The following is an 8,400-nucleotide window of genomic DNA, read 5'->3' on the forward strand; positions in this document are numbered from 1 at the left end:
AAATTTTGAAGAAGAAAACTCTTTATTTCATTGGTCTGTTCCTGGGGAAAAGTTTGTTAATTTTTCCTCTTGCACTTATGCATCAGAGAGTAAGTTAATAATTACCTGGTGTCACCACTACTTGTGTTAACATTAAATAAAAGCCTAGTTCTAAAAAAATATAGGGTTCCATATTATTTTTGTCATAGATTTTTCATGAAAAGTTGTTCTGCCACTGACAAACGGACTGATTATTAGTTTGGATTGTGACTTTAGCTAGATATGCTATTTGAAATATGATTTTCATCAAATCTAAAACCAGTTATTTGAAAACCCTTTGAAAACCGTAAGATTTCTTTATATATATTTAATCTCTTCTGTGACTGGAAATCTTTTATACTAGAAAAGGAAGGAGAAAAAAGGTAGGAAGTGGGAATAAAGAAGAGAAGAAACAATAAAAGAGTCTCCTTGTAGTGGTTCTCGTAGCTGAAGTTGATGGCAGGTTTTTTTGATGTATTTTATATTTGATCCTTTCCCATTATTAGCCTGTCGGATGCTATTTGTGAAACAGGAAACACTTCAGCTCCTAAGAGTCTGAAGAGATTGCTGTTCCTGAGATGTATGGTAGCTTGGATTGTGCAATTACTTACATGTGCTCCTCAGGGTATCGTTTAGGGCATACACTTGGCTGCATTCACTTGGCCAAACTTTAGGTGTGTTACCTAAGGGGAGGGTCTCCCTGGGTACCCCGTAGTCAGTAGAAAAGGAGAGAGATGGCCTTCCACAAAGCAGTTCAGAGCAGAAGTTTAACTTTGGAATTCCTGGGGAATGAGACTCTTCAGAGGAAACTAATACAAGGCTTTTGCTCAGGATTGATGTAAACAGAAGTATTCCACAGTTGTCCTTCCACAGGCCAAGTATGTATGTTGAAGGGAGTAGGATGGTGTTCATAGAACCATAGAATAGTTTAGGCTGGAAAAGATCTTTAAGATCACCAAGTCCAACCATTAACCCAACACTGCCAAGTCCACCACTAAAGCCTCTCCCTAAGTGCCACATCTACATGTCTTTTGAACACCCCCAGGGTAAATGTTTTGCAGAGATACCAAAATAATTATTTATTTAATTCTAGAGGTTGATAGTTCTCCTGTTTTCCTGAGGTAGTTACTTTTTAGGGCAAATACTAGTGCTCTGATGGCTGCAACTTCAGCTGGAAGACCTACAAGAGAGTTTCATCCCTCTAATAATTGATTCTGCCCCATTTGGGGGTTGTGACTCAGAAATCTTTCTCCATGGTATTTTGCACTTCCAGAAATTGAGTCAACTAATTTCCCCCTACACATAGTTTGCAGTGCTTATCCTTGAACACACAGAATTTCGCTCACAGGAAAGCTTTTGGTTCCTGCTATGATTGCATTTGCTTTAATTCTCCTTTTCCAAAATGACAGAACTCAGAATTATGAGTGTTCAGGGGGTAGATCACATAAAGGATGTATGTGTTGGATTCATTTAATCTGTATAGCCAATGACATACAGGATCAAATTGATCTAATGTTAAAAAAAATGTGAGACAACATCAGAAAAAATGACACAAGTATATCTGCTTTTCTTCTTTCATTACAAATAGAGTTATGGCATGAGAAGCTCAGCTGTACGTATTCACAAAATAAAAACTTAAGGTGAGAAGAACATCATAGTTCCTAGGATCAGGGATGAATTTATGACCTAGGAATGTTGGCTGAATATATATCAGAGTTCTGTCTTTGTATCTATTGATATTTAGATATTTTGCATTAATTTTCTAATAAATGGTCATTAAAAAATACCAATGTGTTCACATAGTACAGTCTTGTTCTATGTATAATTCTTAGCTAATCAAAAGGTAATAAATTCCTAGTTAATCATCCTCCTAGGTGGCTCTTCTTTACCCTGTCCTGTGACTATCAAGGAATTATCCAACTCATCAAACTGTTACATTAGGTGTTTGTGTCACACCCATGTGTCACCTTCTTTACACTGTTCCTCCCAGAAATGATGCTTCTTCTAGACTTTAAAAACTTATGTGAATATATTTACATCCTTATCCTCTCCTGAAAATGAATGCATGGGTGTGTTTGTCTGAGTTAATTGGCTGGGTAGTAAGCACATGCATTCACTGTGATGCTCACTGTGTTCCTCTGTCTTCATCCATGGGCTTTGAAGGATGCAGTAAGTCTGCATCTGGTTCAGTTTCACTTTATTGACTCTTTGCCCTCACTTCTGCCAACGTGAGAAGAGGGACGTGTTTCTTCCAGAGCTTGGCTATCTACATGGCATGAAAACAAGAAAATCAGGAGGGCCAGAGACAGACAGAAGCACTGGTGTTTCTGTGGCACCTATGTTGGGTCATTGCTATCATGCTGCCTATCATGGTTTGACCTACACTCTTTTTAGATCATGTCTAGGGACAACTCAGGTGAAAGCACAATCCAGCGACTGTTTCCAATGGATGGTAAGGATGAGGTTGGGCTCTTTCTGGGGGAAAGAGGAGCTAGCCGTTTGGATAGGGACCATTTCTACCACTTGCTCTTGCAGCCACAGAATGAACCCTTGCCCATTTTCATTTGCTAGGGCAGATGTAAGCTTTGGACCTGATCAAATGCTCAGAAAGCCCTTCCCATCAGGTAGAACCAGAACACATCGGGAAATTTTTTGTTATAGTTTAGAAAAATTAGTGGTGGAAAGACAGTCTTCTATTCATTGTTCAGAGTAAGTCTTGACTCTTGATTTACGTCCATAACAGAACTGACCACATTTCCCTATGTTTATTATGAAGAGTAACAGAGGAAAGCACAGCAACAACTGCTCTACCATAATTCTTGACAGCAGAGCCCTCTGGCTTGCCACTACTGGAAGAGTTCTGTATATCCCAGAGATCTCCTGATAAAGCTCTTGTGACAGATCTGCTCTCCTTAACATCTACCCTTCCAAAGCTTGTTTCAAACAGTCTTAATGCATTGTGCTAGAACTGGGATTGTTAGAAGTATGCAGTAATATCTTCCATTGAAAGAACAGAAATTAATGACATCGACAATACTTATTCAACTGCTAGTGTTTCTATTAACATCCTTAATCCTGACACATTTTTAAAATCACCACAGAAACTACATTCTGTTATGAGTAGTTGTTTTACCACACCTAGGAAGTTGAAGAAGAAAATTATCTTTGGGACCCTTTACCTGTTTTAAGCTCTTTAGTGTATGTGAAGGAACTATTAATAGCAGTGTGTTTGTAAAGTCACGGACATTATCCCTTTATTATTGGGAGTCCAACTGTGAATGGTACAATATTTAGTTATGCGGTTCCTTGGAATATGTAGAAATACAACAAGCTAGAAACAGAAATCTAATGGTAATATCCCCACAGCAAAAGACTATATATATATATATATATAGTGAAAATGAAGCGTAGTATAACCGGATGATGTAATCATGCAAGAAGATTAGCATTGTGATGGTGTGATGTGTTTAGGTAGAGGAGTGCAGCCTGGATTTGTTGTAATTCAAATAACCTTTGAGAAATACATAACATGGGATTCACCTTACCAAAAATTAATATTAAAAGTCAACCTAAATCAGATGTCTAATCTGGCTTGGATTTATCTTATTTGACTTCAGGACTTGATTCACTTGCCCACATGAAAGACTCTTATTTCCATTTACCCAAGTAGTCTTGACCTGTCATGCTTTCAGTGCCCATGTTTTGTATCTGCCAACCTCCTGTAAATGTTAAATATACTAAGGTATCTCAGTTGTCACTGGTCACCTATTACTGGGCAACTTAACTGAGCCTCGAAGTGTATAAAGTTATACAGGATCTCAGTTAATACAGTCAATTAAAGAATTAAAGTCAACTAAAGAGTCATTCAACAAACCAAATGAAGGTGCCATTTTAGATTATTATGAACCTCAGTCGAAGCTTAAACATCCAATCTGTATCTAGACACCTACATGTTGATACCTAAATTTCTCAATGTCTTTAAGAAAGTCCACCTTTCATCTCTCTTTGAAGTCACTTAAAAGAGAGACAATGGCTTAGGACTCTACCTCCCACCACAATATAGTACAAATGAGTTTCTAACAGAAACTTTCTATATCGTACCCCTAACCGTGAAGGAAGCCTAGCTAATTACTTTTGACTGGCTATTAACCACAGCAAGAGACCACTTTTTGAGCTTACACATCCAGATAGATGCCTACATTAGGTGTCCATACCAGTGCGTGAAATTTCACCCCTAAAGTAAACATCTACATCGGAGCAATCATCCTATCCTCCTTTTAGAGATGGTGGAGAGGAGTACACCCCAAGGAACTGATTATCTTGTCCTCTGTAGACATCTAAATTATGGCAGGCAAATTGCATTCAACGGTGTATGTGTCTGTGTCTGTGAAAATAACCTGGAATATTCAGTTCATATTTATGCTTTTAATGTCTGAAATTAGACGAGACAAGTACTACTGCAGGGGTGGGAGATGAGATAGCTGTCTGAGCCCCTCTGCAGTCCATGGATAAGTTGCCATAATCTTAGACAAAAGTCTGGACAAAATATGTTCTTCACTTTATAAAATATAAAAAGAAGCAGAGACCAGCATGCACTAGTAATTGAACTTCTCAGCTGTTAAAAATAGGTTACTCTTCTATTTTGTAGATTCCACCTATGCCTAGGAGAAACATGGTTCTTTTCTTGGTCCTCATGAAGGGAACAAGCCTCGTCTTAAAACCACATTTTAGTGAACAAAAATCAGGGTTGTGCTACTCGTCTTGAAAAACAAACAGAAATGAATTTGAGTTGAAACAGCCAGAGGAAAGCAAGAAAACAAATGAATAATATAATGCATAAAACTATTTCTGAGGACAGGAACAGCTGGTTTGTCAAATCTTTAGAGACTATTAATAGGAATGAAGATTGCTTTTTGTGTCACTGGGAAAAGCAACTTCCCTTAGGTTTGAAAAAATGACTTTCTTATTCAAGAAATAAGATACAAGAGAAACAGAGAGGGGTTCACTGACAAACTTTAATATATTTTAAGTAGAAATGCTAAAAAAGATTAAAGGAATTTATTTTTAAGAGAATCTAAACAGTATGTTTGTGGTAGATAAGTACAGATAGGGTGAATTTTCCAAATTTGGAAAGCATCTTAAATGCTTGGGTGAAATTAATGTTACAGATTAAAACATATGAGACAAGAATCCACATGAGCCAAGTGTCCATGATTGCATAACAAAACTGGGCTGCATCTCTGCCTGTATTTCTGTGGTGGCCCTGAAATCAGGCCAGGTAGCAGTAACATAATACGAGTACATATGGAGTCAGAGCCCCAGGGCACAGCAGGAGTCAATTTTACCTGAAAAAAAAAAATAGTAAGTAGATACACAACTAGTGTATAGAAAGAAAATGAATTGGACAAATTATCCTCACACAGGCATTAATTACCTATTTCGTGATATTTAGTGCCTGACCTCTTTAGTATCTCAAAAACGATCTACTTCATCAGTTTTTTAATCTTCCTGTTTTCAGCCCACTCTCTCTACCACCACACAGAGATTACCCTCAGGAGTAAAGCTTCCACCCTTTTTATATACCCTCCATATTTTTAAATACAGTGGAGTTTTGCTTTTAATTATAGTTGCAATATGTTTCTCAGTAATGTCATGCTTGGTCTAACAACTGGATTCTGTGCTTTCAGTATCTGGAGAGTTTTCCCCATACTTCCAGGGCTTTTTGTTTTGTATCTTTAGTCAGATTTATCAAAAGATTGTTTAAGAATGTCGATAGATTCACCTTTGTTCTCTGGCTGATGTGCTGGTGCACTATATTTTTGTTGTCTAAGGGGATGATTGTATATGCACAGAGGAAACGTAGTTGTATTTTGGAAAGATTTTTGTTATGGAAAAACCTTATTCAGGTAGCATAGAGTATTGAAAAAACATTCTCCAGCTTCTACAAAGGTTCTAAACAGCTCAGTAAATGTCAAGTCATTTTCATTAAAAGACATCAATTGATTCAGAGCATCCATGATGGGGATTAGGAAGGATCTCAGGTCTATTGCTTCATTGATTAAGTTTCACGCCATCATGGTGGCTAGATTGCTTGTTGATGCTAACAAGAGGACATTTTTAATCACATCAGAGTTATATTCTGAGCCCGGGCTGGTGTAGAACAGCGGGAAAACAGAGCTGGCCCTTATCTTAGATTAGTTATCCTGTAATTGCTGAAGAAAAATCAAATTGCTTAGTTATAGCCATCTTATCAGGCAAGGAACAATTCTGTGAGGAAAAGTAACAAAATGCATCAGAGCACACAAGGGATTCTGAGAAGCATGGTTACTTTCCTGTATTATTTCATTATTAGATTTTCTTTAGATATATACAGAGAAATAACAGAGTAGAATGAATAAAGTAAAGGAATATGATAAACAGAAATTAGATTTTAGCCTAAAGAAGGTTTTAGCCTACGAAAGGATCTGTTTAAAGCAATGGAGGGATATAAGTAAAGTAAGGAACTCATAGACTTCAATATAGGCGAGGTTTATAATATTAGCTATAGTGAGATGTTATAAAAATCTCAACAAGAGCAGGCTTTGTTTTCTTTATTAGCATGGACAAAAACTCTCATAAGGAGTTTCCAGCTATTTAAAGCTCAAGGACTGGAATGTGGCCTGATTTTTAGATCAACTGGAGGTCAGATAGGAAAAGCAGATGGAGGAGAGAGTATATAAAAGGAAGGAAGCGCTGAGAGACCACATCTGATCAAAGAAGCAATGTCTTCTCCTAAGGACTGCTTATGAATACCCATGTCAAGAAATTACACAAAAAACTACAAAAAAATCCCAACAAAAAAAACCAAAACGAAAAAACATATGGTTCCCACTTAGTTTTACTCCAAACTGGGAGATTAGATTGGTTGTGGTGACCTAAAAGACTTCATCAAAGTGACCTGTGAGGCCTTAAATAATGGAATCTAGTTGAAATATCATCGACTTGAATGTCACAGTGATATTAATTTAATTGCACCTTTGTGTTTACAGTGTGACTCCTGAGCATGAGAACAACCTTTTTTTGAAACACAGCAACCAAATATCTGAGCAACATGACCTGACTTTGAAATTTGACCTATCTTGAGGAGATAAAATAGTTGGGCCCAGATCTCCATAGGTCCCTTCTGAACCTAAATTATTCTGTTATTCTGTGATCTCATATCCTCATTTCGGTTGAATACTGTTCAGCAGGAATTATAATCTGTTCCTGTCTTGGGGATATTAGACAGGCCTATACTTTGCATTTTCATTTGCATTTGAATTAGGAACTGCCTGATACCATGTGGTGCTTGCCTTGTATTGGGATGAGAATCACCTTACTGACTAGTGAGAGTTGGCCACAGCTTTAACTCATCCAGTATAGATGGGGAAAAAACAGTCAAAATCAGCCTTCAAATTGTATTTTTAGGTTTTAATCTCTTTATTTTACAAGAGACTTGATTTTTGGAGTAGCATTTGAGGCTTCTCTGTGCAGGTGAGTGATCACATGCTATTATGCACTAATGAAAGACAAAGATATAGAAGAGGGGAAGTAAATGAAGACTGGGTTACAAATACCATTTCACAAATTCATGCCTTAGTGCCCCTCTTCATTCTGCATGGGTTGTGGAACTGACTGTCTCTTTAGCTTGAGCTTGGGGGTAATATTTGATTTTGGACCCAAATTCCTTTGATTTACAAGACTAAGGTGGCATACATATTAATACAAAGCACCCACATTTCAGTATTTTAATACAGTTGTCCGCAGATGTACAAGTTGTCTAGATTCCCGTTACAACAGAGTGATTTGATCAGGACTATCAGGGCACAAAGAGAGAAATTAATAGATAGCACTAACATGACTCAGTTTCTTAAACATAAATAAGTAATGCCACTCGAGGTGCTCTTGTATATCTGTAATATCTAGGTGGAGCTGGCAAACATGATATAGGACTTACAAGAGAGCTATAGACTTACGAGGTAAGCTGGAAAAATATGTATTTCCTGAAACAGCGTTAGATGCCTATTTTGGGGTAACTTAGGTGAGTCCTGGATCTCCTCTGACTATACAGAATTCATGTGTTGGACACCATTGGGAAATAACGATAAATGGGTTATAAAACAGCACTTGAATCTTATCAACAAAAAACCACTTTTGTTGTGTCCACAATTCCTGCTCTCCCAGTCCCTGAAAATAGCTTGCTGCAATATTTACTGTGGGAAAACCCAGAATTTGTGCCTAGGTCCTATTAAACCTGACATTTAAAAAGTTGCTATCATTTTTTTTGCCCTCTTTTTCCCCGCAAAAAAACCCAAGCAGTAGGCAAGAAGGGCTTTAGCTTTCACCTATTGCACCAAGAAATAA

The sequence above is a fragment of the Caloenas nicobarica genome, chromosome 2 (genome assembly GCF_036013445.1).
Source record: "Caloenas nicobarica isolate bCalNic1 chromosome 2, bCalNic1.hap1, whole genome shotgun sequence".
Lineage (NCBI taxonomy): Eukaryota > Metazoa > Chordata > Aves > Columbiformes > Columbidae > Caloenas > Caloenas nicobarica.